Source organism: Prionailurus viverrinus, chromosome A2 (genome assembly GCF_022837055.1).
Source record: "Prionailurus viverrinus isolate Anna chromosome A2, UM_Priviv_1.0, whole genome shotgun sequence".
Classification (NCBI taxonomy): Eukaryota; Metazoa; Chordata; class Mammalia; order Carnivora; family Felidae; genus Prionailurus; species Prionailurus viverrinus.
In genome coordinates, this window is record NC_062562.1 from 111,259,882 (window position 1) to 111,272,846 (window position 12,965).

At 37.7% G+C, this 12,965-nt stretch overlaps 1 protein-coding gene across 6 annotated transcripts in view; it reads left to right on the forward strand.

Moving 5' to 3' along the window:
* Window positions 1-12,965, forward strand: part of HDAC9 (histone deacetylase 9) — a 927,480-nt gene that overhangs the window by 55,825 nt on the left and 858,690 nt on the right. The gene's annotated exons all lie outside the window — the stretch shown is intronic.

The window sequence follows — 12,965 nt, forward strand, 5'->3', positions numbered from 1 at the left end:
TGGGTCATTTATTAGTTTCCTATTGCTGCTGAAACAAATTACTGAAACCTGGTGTTTTCAAACAACACAAATTTATTATCTTATAGTTATGGAGATTAGAAGTCTGACACAGGTCTCAGTGGGCTAAAATGCAGGTGTTGGCAAAGCTGTGTTTCTTATGGCACCTCTAGGGGAGAATCCGTTTCTTGCTTTCACAATTTTCAGAAAGTGCTCATTTTCTTTGGATTATGGCCTCTTTGCTCTGTCTTCAAAGCCAGCATTGCTGCATCTATTATTCCATAGTCACATCTCCATCTGACTCTCTTCTGCCTCTGTCTTCCACTTTAAAACCCTTGTGAATACATTGGGCCCCCCTGAATAATCAGGATAACCTCCCTACATTAAGGTTATTTTATTAGTAAACTAAATTCTTCTGTAATCTTCATCACCCCCTTTGCTATGTAAGGTAACATATTCATTCACAGGTTCTGGGAATTAGGTCATGAACATTTTTGGGGTATCATTATTTTGCCTACTACAGGTCATGGAGTGCTATAAACCTCCCTTAGACTAAATAGTTTTAAGTTTCTATTCTAAGTGGTGTGTGCTTAGAATATTCTCTCTTAAAGTGCAGGAGAATTTCAGTTGTTCCATATCCTTGCCAACACTAGGATTATGCGATTTAAAAATGATATCCAATCTGATGGGTGTGATTGGTATCTCATTGAGCATCTTTTCATGTAATCATTGGCTGCTGAAATTCTCCTTTCAGTTTGTTGCCCATTCCTTTCCTTTTCCTATCCTAAATTGTTCTTTTTTTTGTTTTGTTTTGGTTTCTTACTGATTCATGGATGTTCTTAAAATATTCCTGTTCCTAATTCTTTGTTGGTTATTTGCATTGCAATATTTTTTCCTCAGTGTGATTTATCTTTACACTTTTTGAGAGTTTCTTTGATTGCACAAGTTTTTTAATTTCAAAGTTGACAAATTCTGGCTCATTGAAGAAATAATATCCTATTTGAAGTCATGAAGATATCCCTTTTTATTTTGTTAAATGTGTAACAGTGTAAGTTGTTCATTTTAATATATTTTTTTGTCTCTAGCTGTATATGTTTCTGTATTTGTGACATGTAGCAACACAAGTCTGATTTATTGGGTTGGCTCAGTTTTATATAGGCTGTAACTGAGAACTATATAATTTAAAGATTGATGATTTTATGAAATGTTATTGCTAGGAAGAACTTCAGAGGTGATCTAGTTTAAAACTGAGGCCCAGAGAGACAGGGAGCAGCAATTCTAGAACTACTTGTATTGATGTGGTGAACTACATAGATACTGCATTATATTATCTTCATGGCTGAGGAGTCTGCCTGACCTTGAAGACACGTTTTATACTATTGGTAGATAACTTAACTCTTGGATTGAGTAAAATAATGCATACTGATTTACATCCAAGAAACTAAAACAACATTTACAGAGTAGAGATTTTCATGAGATGGTAGTAAATTATTTTGTTTGAACTTACCAGGGGGAAAAAGTATCTGAAGGAAGGAGTTGTTGATTTCTGTGACTGTAATGCTTATTCAACCTTCAGTGATGAGTGCATGATTATAAAAATAACTAGACATCAGTTTTGTTGAGAATAGCCTATTTCCTCTAGAGTACATATTTTCTTTTGGAAAAATTCTGTCACAAACATGCCTTTACTGTGGACCAGGTTCCAAAAGGGAGACTGCCTTTAACAAAGTCTCTCACTTCTCTATCTAGGTACTCACCCACATCACTACCTGTACCACACACACTGTCCCTTCTCCAGTTCACTGAACATATTTATTTTCTCAATATTATTCAATTCACAGACTCTTTAAGCTCAGGGATAAAATTAAGTGCATTTCTGATGCCCAAAATAAGCATCTCAAGAATTTTTCAGTATTTTTTTTTCTTAAAGGAGTGTTGCAGAGGAACTTAAGAGTGAGTGACAGTTGACAGAAGATGTGGTTGCCCAGCAACTGGCAATTTAAGTAACTAGGAGCTGATATGATTTACCAACCTGATAAACAGCAAGGACTTTAATACAATCTTAAGGACTGCTACAGATGTTGCATTGAGCTATTTATATGTGTTGATCTGTCTCAGTCTATTTTAATGTGTGTGTGTGTGTGTGTGTGTGTGTGTGTGTGTATGAATATTTTTTCCTGCAGAACGGGAATATGAAAGCAAAGACTGTATCTCTTCCCCTATGTGACATTAATAGAAGTTGCCTGCAGTAAAATGAGTTGGTTTAGCTACCCTTTGTTTTTATGCAGATACTCAGTTTCAAAGGATGCTTTCTCACTGAGAGGAAATAAATGTCCTTTGGATTGAGTTCTGGGTTTGTTTTGAGTTCTGAGATTGTATTTATATTCTCAATAATTGTTGTTACCTTATTTTTGCAAGTTTTATAATTTGAATCTTTTCTCCACTTTTTGAAACAGAGTAGGAATTGCTCTTTATTCTTCATAAGATAATGAGGTTTAATAAGATTTGCTCAGAGTGAGTTGGCTTCATTCATTAGTGTGTTTTACTAATGGGATCAATCTCTTGATCCTGTTATGAGCCAGTTAGCTTCCTTGGAGCAGTTGAATTTTCAGCTTTGCTAAAAAGGCTGCCTTCCTGACCCTCAGCAGATATCTTTCACATGGTTCTTCTAAGAGATGTTAGAAAAGCTGCAACCCATCAGTAATAATATAGTAATCCAGAGTACCTCCTCCTGGCAAGAGTTAGTACTATCATTTTGTATATAAAGAACATGGTATACTTGAGAAGCAGTCTGTATAAAATTTGTCCTCTTTTGGGGGAAATAGAATATGCCTCATAAAACAAACTACTAACATCTTGTTACTAGCATAGAGCTTGAGATAACTTTGAGGATAATTTTATTGTATTTTTTAATTTTTTTAATTTTTTAAAATTTACATCCAAATTAGTTAGCATTTATTGTAGTAATGATTTCTGGAGTAGAGTCCAGTGATTTATCCCCTACGTATAACACTCAGTGCTCATCTCAACAAGTGTCCTTCTTAATGCCCCTTGCCCATATAGCCCATCCCTCACCGAAAACCCCTCCAGGAACCCTCAGTTTGTTCTCTATATTTAAGAGTAACTTTGGGGCGCCTGGGTGGTGCAGTCGGTTGGGCGTCCGACTTCAGCCAGGTCACGATCTCACGGTCCGTGAGTTCGAGCCCCGCGTCGGGCTCTGGGCTGATGGCTCAGAGCCTGGAGCCTGTTTCCGATTCTGTGTCTCCCTCTCTCTGCCCCTCCCCCGTTCATGCTCTGTCTCTCTCTGTCCCAAAAATAAATAAACGTTGAAAAAAAAATTAAAAAAAAAAAAAGAGTAACTTTGAGGATAATTTTAACACTGAAAATATTTTATGGTAGGGGACTACAAAAATAGATCATTTTAATCATGAAATAGTTGAAGGACACAGCAAGGTAATTTAAAAATTGTTTCTTGAAGCTATTTACAATTCACTGAGGTTAGGACTTAGGGAACTTCCTGGAAAGGAGGACATTTTTGCCAACTATGCATGTTTGTATAATACTCAATATCCTAAAGCTGCATGCCAGCTTTTCCATGGTACCTTCTCCCCTCTACCTCTGAGTGCAGTGAAAGCTTCCTTCAAATCCCTGTAGCCCTTGTGCTGTCCTATTCTTTTTAAGACATGATATCTATTAGGGGTGCAGTGTTTCACAATTCCAGAGGCAGTTTGCAACAGAGGCCCTGACTGTCATAATGATATCTCATATTTGTTGAGCACTGCGCTAAATATTTTAAATATATTGTTGTTTGTCCCTAGTTTTACAAATAGATATTAGAGTCAACAACTTACCGGTGAGCAAACTGAAGGTCAGAGTGGTAAAATAGTTTGCCTGTGAGAATATAATTAGAAAATCAGAGAGGTGTAATTTACAATAAGGTCTGTCAGACTTTAAGTGTGTTTTTCACTGTGTTTCTCTCTCTCTCTCTCTCTCTCTCTCTCTCTCTGTGTGTGTGTGTGTGTGTGTGTGTGTGTGTGTTTTGTTATTTTGTTTCTTAATTGTACACATATATTCAGTGGTTCTCATATTTTAGCTCAGTTAAGAATTATTGTGGAAGCTTGTTAAAAACACTGTTTCTGGGCCTTTGTCCCAAAGATTTGAATCTAGGAGGTTCTTAGATGAGTGCCAAGTATCTGAATTTCAGAACAGTCCTTGGATCACACTATGAGAGATCCTTCACACTATGAGTGAAATCTGCATGGCAGGGGCCATCTGAGCTACCTTCTCAGCTCTGTACCAGACATTCTTAGTGAGCACTCCAAGTACATGTTACACTCAAGCATGGTTAAAACTGTTGCTTTTATGCTACATATAACACACAAAAGGTTCCATAGCATGAACCTGGGTTGACTTAGCGGAACATAATTATGAAGTTTGTGTCAGTTAGAAAAGTCAGTAATAGGGGCGCCTGGGTGGCTCAGTCAGTTGAGCATCTGACTTTGGCTCAGGTCATGATCTCATGGTTTGTGGGTGTGAGCCCTGCGTCGGGTTCTTTGCTAACAGCTCAGAGCCTGAAGCCTGCTTCAGATTCTGTGTCTCCTTCTCTTTCTGCCCCTCCCCCACTTGTGTTCTGTCTCTGTCTCTCAGAAATAAATAAATGCAAAAAAAAATTAAAAACAAAAAGAAAAATCAGTAATAATTGGTAGGGTAAAGTTCAAAGAACAAGATAGCTGATATGATGTATTTCTTACATATCAGTGTATTCTAGAAATTGAGGGGTATCCTAAGATATCAGTGTGTGTTCAAAGGAAGCCTCTGTAGAGAAAGAAAAAGCATAGGCAAGAAAAGAACCGGAGAGGGATGGAATTGAGGTAAATCTTAGGTATAAATTATAGTTCTTTGTAAGAAGATAAGAAGGAATTAAAGATGGAAGATGGGAGGTTGGCTCAACTCATTACTTAAGGAGAGTTTTTTTTTTTTCATTTTGTTAAATGTTTTTATTTTTGAGAGAGAGAGAGCAATAGAAAGAGACAGAACATGAGTGGGGAAGGGGCAGAGGGAGAGGGAGACACAGAATCCGAAGTAGGCTCCATGCTCTGAGTTGTCAGCACAGAACCCAATGTGGGGCTTGGACTCGTAAACCATGAGATCATGACCTAAGCAGAAGTCAGGCACTTAAGGGACTGAGCCACCCAGGTGCCCCAAGGGGAGTTCTTCAGAAAGGGATTAATGAAGTGAATGACCTGTTCAACTGGAAGAGATTCCAGAAAAGGCTAGTGGAAAAGTGGGTCAAAAATGTCCATCGATGGATGAATGGAGAAAGAACATGTGGCACACACACACACACACACACACACACACATACACAATGGAGTATTATTTGGCAATCAAAAAGAATGAAATCTTGCCATTTGCAACCATGTGGATGGAACTAGAGGGTATTATGCTAAGCAAAATAAGTCAGTCAGAGAAAGACAAAAATCATATGACTTCACTCACATGAGGACTTTAAGACACAGAACAGATGAACACAAGGGAAAGGAAGCAAACAATATATAAGCAGGGAGGGGGGCAAAACATAAGAGACTCTTAAATATGGAGAACAAACAGAGGGTTCCTGGAGGAGTTGTTGGGGGGGGTGATGGGCTAAATGGGTAAGGGGCATTAAGGAATCTACTCCTGAAATCATTGTTGCACTATATGCTAACCAACTTGGATGTAAATTTTAAAAAAGTGGGTCAAATATAGAGAAATGAGTAAAAAGAAGCAGTGACAACATGGTTCTTGACTGGGGAGGGAGCCCATGTACCTGCTGTCTTTTGGCAGCTGCCCTCATGGCTCATGGCTCATTGTTTCCCTTCTTTACCATGTGGGAACTCTGCTGTTGTCAATTCTTCCCCTCAGGTGCATGTCTGTCCATGTCTGGAGATATGTCTTGGGTGGCTTAAAATAGAACTGACCACTTTCAGTAGAGCAGTTAGTAAAATGGTTAGTAAATTCCTCCTCATAATAAGAGGAGAGGCCTTAGAGTCTACTGAAATTCCCAAGGTGATCTGTTAAGACAATAGAAAAGTTCTTTATAGAAAGATTTATACAGTGCTCGGGGAATACAGTTCCTGTTTCTTTTCAAATTTCTGCAAAATGATAATTGTTTCTAACTTACTGGATTTGATATTCTTTTGCTTTCCTTTCCATCAATACCTAAGAAGTGATTAAAAAAAATATTAGCAACATCAGTCAGTAAAAGATTAGGGTAAAGAAAGTATAGTCACAAGCAAATATTGGCACATTGTATTTCCATAGAATACACATTTGCCTTCTAAAAGGAAGAAGCAAAGAAAGGAGAAAGCTTTAGTAATTAGATCCCTGTTGTAGCCCTAGTGGAGTGAGAAAGATTAATAGCTGTGGCATAGAACTTGTTCCAGGGTAAGAGGCACTGTGTATCACACTTTCCTCCTGGGATGGAACTTGGCCTGAAGTAAAACACAATATCTATACTAATAATGATACTAATAGTCAACATTTTTGTGCACTTTCTCCTTACCGATTACTTTACATTTATTTTTTCCAAGCCTCACAACGACCTGGTGAGTTAAGTAATTCATGTGTAAGCATCTGAGGTTCAGAGAGGTTAATTGACTTCCATAGCACCCAGCTAGTGAGACATTTCACATGGGCAATTTGCTGCATGAAGGGATTATCAGATCTTCAAGAGGTACATAGCAGCATTAAAGAAATCACAGACATTTTTAAAAAAATGTATTCAATACTGAAGTTTGGAAAAGAGAACTATGTCAATCTAAATTGCAGCAATGGATAAAGGTCTTTTGTATTTGGCCAGCTGATCATAACCCGTGCCTCCACGCTAGCAAGGGAGTAGACCGGGAGCCAGGTTCTTTTAAGCATGCTTGATCGGGCAGTTTTCTGCAGGGAAGGTTATAGTGTAAGAGTTACAAAGCCCTCCTGCTGCACAGGTATCAGAGGTTGTCTGTTACAAGTTCCTTCACTTCGACTATTACTTCCTTTTCACAATTCTATTTTGGACTTCTGTCTCGTGTGTATTTACAGGTAGACAAAGCTTTTTTTTCTAAGAACCCCTTTGCCATGACTGAAAAGGAGCCTTGTATGTCCTGCAGTTTCTGGGTATTGTGATTCTAGTTTTAAACTCAAACTGATGATAATGGCGGCTGTGACTCCCTATTCCCTATTGTCCAAGGAGGGAAGTTTCAGGTAGGGGCTTTCAAAGATGGTTCAATAAAAATCAGTGCAGTAAGAGTTTTTGATAAAATGTTCTTTGTTATCTATCAGAAGCCATTTAAGATATGACTTGGGTACTGGTGTCCCTGGGGCTAAGCCCAATGTTGTAAAAAACAAGACTTACTAAGAAAAGGTCTGTTTTATTAGTGCAGGTACTGTGGTTGGCAGAACTTCTTCTTATGAAATGAAATAACCAGCAGACCATTCCTGATTGTGTTGTATATTTTTAGATGTTACCATTGAATTATATTTATAGTATAGACTACTGAATTCCATCTTAAATATGCAAAATACATGCATAACAACTAACCTCCCAAGCTGCGTTCCCTGCTCTGTGTTACACCTACATTGTAGCCTGTACTTAAATGGCTCTCCTAAAAGTCTTATAATGGAGCTTATTATTTGCTTTTAAAATGTAAGCACAGAGACTGCATGTGAGATGTGTGGCCCTCTGGGTGACACGTTCTGTTCTTAGCTGTACTCAAAGGTGAAGTCAGCAAACATCTGGCAAGCAGACAGGGAGTGAAACCAATAGTCTTGTGTAGGTAACTGCCCAGAGACTAGAATGAGCCAAAAGGAGTCGATGTGCCAGTCTTTATGAATGTGTTTGGTAATTTGGAGCACCAGATGTCTGCTGTGGTATTAGGTGAGGTTAAATGACTGGCTGTATCTTTAGTGTGGCTCTTGTTGTGTCCATCAGTTTTCCAGTCTCCAGAGTCCCTGGGGTCCTGTTGCTTAAGACAACTTTTAAGTATTGTCAGGAGCATTATTTGCACAGTCCTGCTTCTGTTGTTAAAATTGAAGGGGAACAAGTATCCTTAAATCTGTATCGCATTCTCTTGTGTCTTGATGAATAGTGGTTCGATGATTTTGATGTAATGGTGAAGTTATAAAACTTGTCGAATAAAGAAATGGACTTCCTCCAGTGGAGAAAAAGCTGGGCTAATAAGGTGAGAAGCTGAACCCTTTTAGTGATCTGGGAAATCACTTCATATGATAAGCCCTAGAAAATGCCAGTATCTTGGATAACATAATTCACAGGCAAATTTGGTTTTGGGTGAATGGTGTCTTCCCCTGATCCGTGAAGGCATCGACCCCCTGTGGGTCTGCTCCTCTTAGATGGTGGCCCACAGTGCAGAGTATTTTCTTTTTTTTTTTACCCAAATCAAAGGACTATGTTCTAGTCCTTCAGAACTCTATAATAAAACATTGGATAAATGATTCTGCAGCCAAATCGGGCAACTGCAGATTCATTAGTTCAGCCCTTCCCCTTTGTTAACTCATCTATCAAGAATTTATCATGTGCCTGCATGTTCCAGGTACTGTACTAGGTGTAGGCATTACTGAGATGAATACAGTATAATCCCTGAACTGAGGAGCATAGTCTTATGATGGATAAAAGTACTTCACTAACATGAGAGGCATTATTATTATCTAGCACAAGGGGTGTTATTACAGGTACAAGATACAGTGGGAAGGGATATAGATGGGGAAGATGACCTTTTACTTGGAGTGGCTGGTTAAGCGTTCTCATTGAAGATGGTCTTAAAGAATTTGAGCTGGAAGGTAGTGAAGAGATGATAGTGCTCTTTGTAGAAAGAAGTACAAAGGCATGGAAATATGAATATGAATGATACTATACAGGAATAATCAGGACCCACAGTCCGCTGATGTGCATTAGTACAGCCATACAGGTAGTGTTCATTTTGATTATTTGGTGCCTGTGCCTCAGCAGTAGTTAACAACGTGGAACATCACCCTAGGAATAATGACAGATTGTGTGGAACCATAGGATTGTGTGAGGAAAAGAAGGAGAGAAAATGAGGTGGGAAGAAATGAATTATGAAGGAACCTGAATACCAACTGAAGAGTGTGCTGGTCGCCAAATTTTATTCGCTCACTCACTTATTCATTCAGACATTCCCTAGAGGCAGGGATACCAGATAGAAGGTCAGATAAAGAATCTAATTAAGATGAATGATTACTTGGGCCAGGGCAGCACTCATTGAAATGTAAAGGAGGGCCCAGATATGAAAGATATTTTTAAGACATTAGTGTACTGGCTTTGGTGACTATCTGTGGGAAATGCAAGAATCAGAGAAGTGAAATATAATCTGAGCTTTCCAAACTGGTAATGGAGTATCTTGTATGTAATCAATAAGAGTTTGTTGAATTGAATAGAATGTTAAGAGTAATTTTCTAGTGTTTTCCTCTAAATATAAAATCGTGGTAGAATTTCATGTTATTCTAAGGCATAAGAGAGAGAGATTATGGGCTTGATGATACTCACTGCACTGGCACAGTAGGCTTATTTCACCAGTAAACTCTCTTCGAGTGGATGTTATGAATTGAGTCAGCTCATGGTGCCTACTCTATAGAGGAATAGTGGCTAACAGCTCCATCTAAGAAGAAGGACTGCAGATGAGTGTGAATATCTTTGTAGACTGAGCTGTGCATTACAACATACCCTAAGTCTGGGAAAGATATTCTAGAGACACATAGTTTTTGTTAGCTACATAACAACAGAAGCATTGTTTTCTTGGTGGCACATTGTCTAAGATAATAGCAATTGTCCACAAGGAAAAAACTGTAATAAAAGGTCAGACTATAGTTAAAAAACCAAGAAAGTTTGTGGTAGGACCATGAAGTCTAAGTCTAAGGAAATGAAAGCTTATAGTGTGAGAATTCATGTAGACAGACATTCATTCCAACTTTTTGATTTATTTTATTGTTTTTGTCTGTTTGTTTTTGTTTGTTTTGTTTTTTGTTTTTTTTGGGGTTTTTTTGGTGACTGAATTCAGTCTATTCAATGGCTAGATAGGTTCTTTAGTAAGGGAGACCTGTTACTTAATGAGCCATTACTGAAACTGTAATGACTAGGTAGACACAGTCTTGATATTTAAGCAGCTCTGCTCGAAGGGTCTGTAATTCGTTGTGATGCTACAGAGAACACTGGGCTAGCAGTCAGAAGACCAGTTCTTCCATTTTACCACCTACATGTCTGTGAACAAATCTCTGAAATTCTCTAAGCCTCAAATTCCTCATCTGTAAAATGGGAATAATAATGGCTTATCAGTGTACTCCAAAGAGCTGTTGTGAAGATCAGAGGAGATAATCCTTGTGCAAGTTCTTTATGTCCTGTAAAGTCCTGGTGACTTGCCATGTTATTACTGTAGAACATGTCATACAGGTAGAATGGCTAAAAGGACCTGTGGAAACAACCCTACAATGATGCTAATGAGAGCAGTGTGGCATGGGGTGATATAATGTGTTAGTGCCCTTCTTTCCCTGGCTGCATGGGCAAGCTGAGACATTGCAAGATATCACCCCCTTGGACTGTTGCACTATGCTTGTGCTATGTCCCACGATATCATAGCAATAACTGACTTGTAGGCAGCTGATCAACCTGCAGTCAGAGGTGGTCTTTTGGAAGCACGACTCCCAGTGCCTTATTGTGGATTCACGAGCTCAAAGAATATATTCAGGAAAAAAAAATAACCATTCTTGGATCTCAATAGGTAAAAAATTCATAGCAGCAATTTTACTCTTGTTGTGCTTGTGTTTATCTCCTTAAATGTGCACATATGTATTTTTATAGCATGAACAAATTTGCAAATTAGTTGAAACTATTAATTGAAAACAAATATATTTCTATATCTGCTTGGGTAATCTGTACACAGAATCAGCATTACTTACTTTCTTTTTCTTTTTTTCGTTTATCAACCCACTTGAAGGCCAGTTTCCTATTATTTCTACATTAGGCTTATTTGTAAGAATGACTAATGTACTAGGGGAAAATGTTCCCATTCTAAGAAAACAGTCTGATTCTCTGGAGCTCATTTGGATAAAGAAGTGTAGGGAGATTTAAGAATAAATTGCCCATTCTCATTGACAGGTGTTCCCTCGCTGACCACTCCTCTTTCTTTTCTAAGTAGCTAAAAACTGTCTTTTGTAAAAGGTTTATTTGCTTATCTTTGAGAGGGATAGCACTCGAGCATGAGTGGGAGAGTGGCAGAGAGAGGGAGAGAGAGAATCCCGAGCAGGCTCCACACTGTCAGTGCAGAACCTGAAATGGGACTCCATCCCACGAACCGCGAGATCGTGACCTGGGCTGAAACCAAGAGTCGTGAGCTTAACCTAGTGGATCACCCAGGCACCTCTGACTTAATTTGTGTAAAATTCTGTATCAATTTTGTCCCTATAATGTGTGAATACAGTTGCTAATCTGTCAATTTTGTTGGCCATGAGGAAAGAGAAATTTATGTAGCCGATGATGCACACATGTATGCACATGCACACACATACACACAAGATGCATGTATGTGTAGAGGATAGATACCCCTGAAACATTTTAGGAGAGATTTTGATATGCCCACAGTTCATTTATGCAGCTAAACTGTCATGATAATTTTGGTTTAATGCAATAAATGGGAATTAGGATGTATCAACATGGAAATGCACATTAATTTTCTTTATGCAGCATTCAGATAATAAGACTTTAATAATATTAGAAGGATATGTCATGTTTAGGCATAAAAGGCTGAATGGCAGAGTGAGTAGATTACATTTTAAAAAGTTATTTACTGATATTTTAGAAGCCAAATTCATATTTCCATCTGAGATTTATTTTGCAAGTCAGGTCTAGAGCTATGAAGTCAAAACCCAACAATTATGTACATAGCCATGAATCAGCATGTCATGGACATTTGTTATGTATGTTTGTGGAAATAAATGGCAGGTGTGTGGAAAGAGAATAACTTTTTCATTTTAGATTTGGGGATAAGTAGTAAAACTTTGGCTTTAGTATTATCACAATTAAAATTTTGGACATTATTGGCTAAATTTAGTTGTATTTGTACATATACAAATATTTGAACAAAGTAACATAGATTAAAAAGAAGTGTTTTTTTTGAACACAGAGTAACTCTGCCACTGATGGAAGACACATTTCAGTACTGCCTCCCTCCATACTCTTAAGGTTTCCTGGTTGTTGCTTTTTGTTATTCCTAATTTAAAATCAAATTGTACATTGGGAAGCCAGAATGTATCAAGAGCATTTATGAAATGTTTCATACTGCATTGTGAAAAAGTATAACTGCCAAAATCCTCAACGTTCACATTCATTAATTTTAGTGTATAAATTCAAATCTCACTCAACTTTGTTTTTGCTTTTGCTTTATTATCTTTTAAATATGAAGTAGATGATATCTCATTTTTCTCACTCATAAAGAGAGGGGAGAGTTACAAGTACCTATTAGCATGGTTAATGTGAAAATGATATTAAATACGATGATAGGTTTAAAAGTACACTGTAACTATAAAGAACTATGCACATGGTGTTATTACTTTAAAATATGACATTGACATCTTTTCATTTAGAAGCCAATGTCAACATGTCTCTGCTGATAGAGAAATCAGAAGAGTTTTCTACTTTTCATTTTTCATTTTTTGTAGAAATATTGCTTTCTCATCAACATGGAAATTAAGATTCTTAAAACAATGCTAATAAAATAAGCACATCAGCATAATTTTTAAAGAAGATTTACGAAAGTATACGTTACATTGTTACATGTATGTAGCACCAAAGATATGATGAGAAGTAACCAGCTGGACTGATAACTCTCCGCTGTTTTAGTAACTAGCCTATTTCTATGTAGAGACCATTGAATACTATAGGTGTTCTTGGTGATGTTATTTAGTTCTTCAAAGGA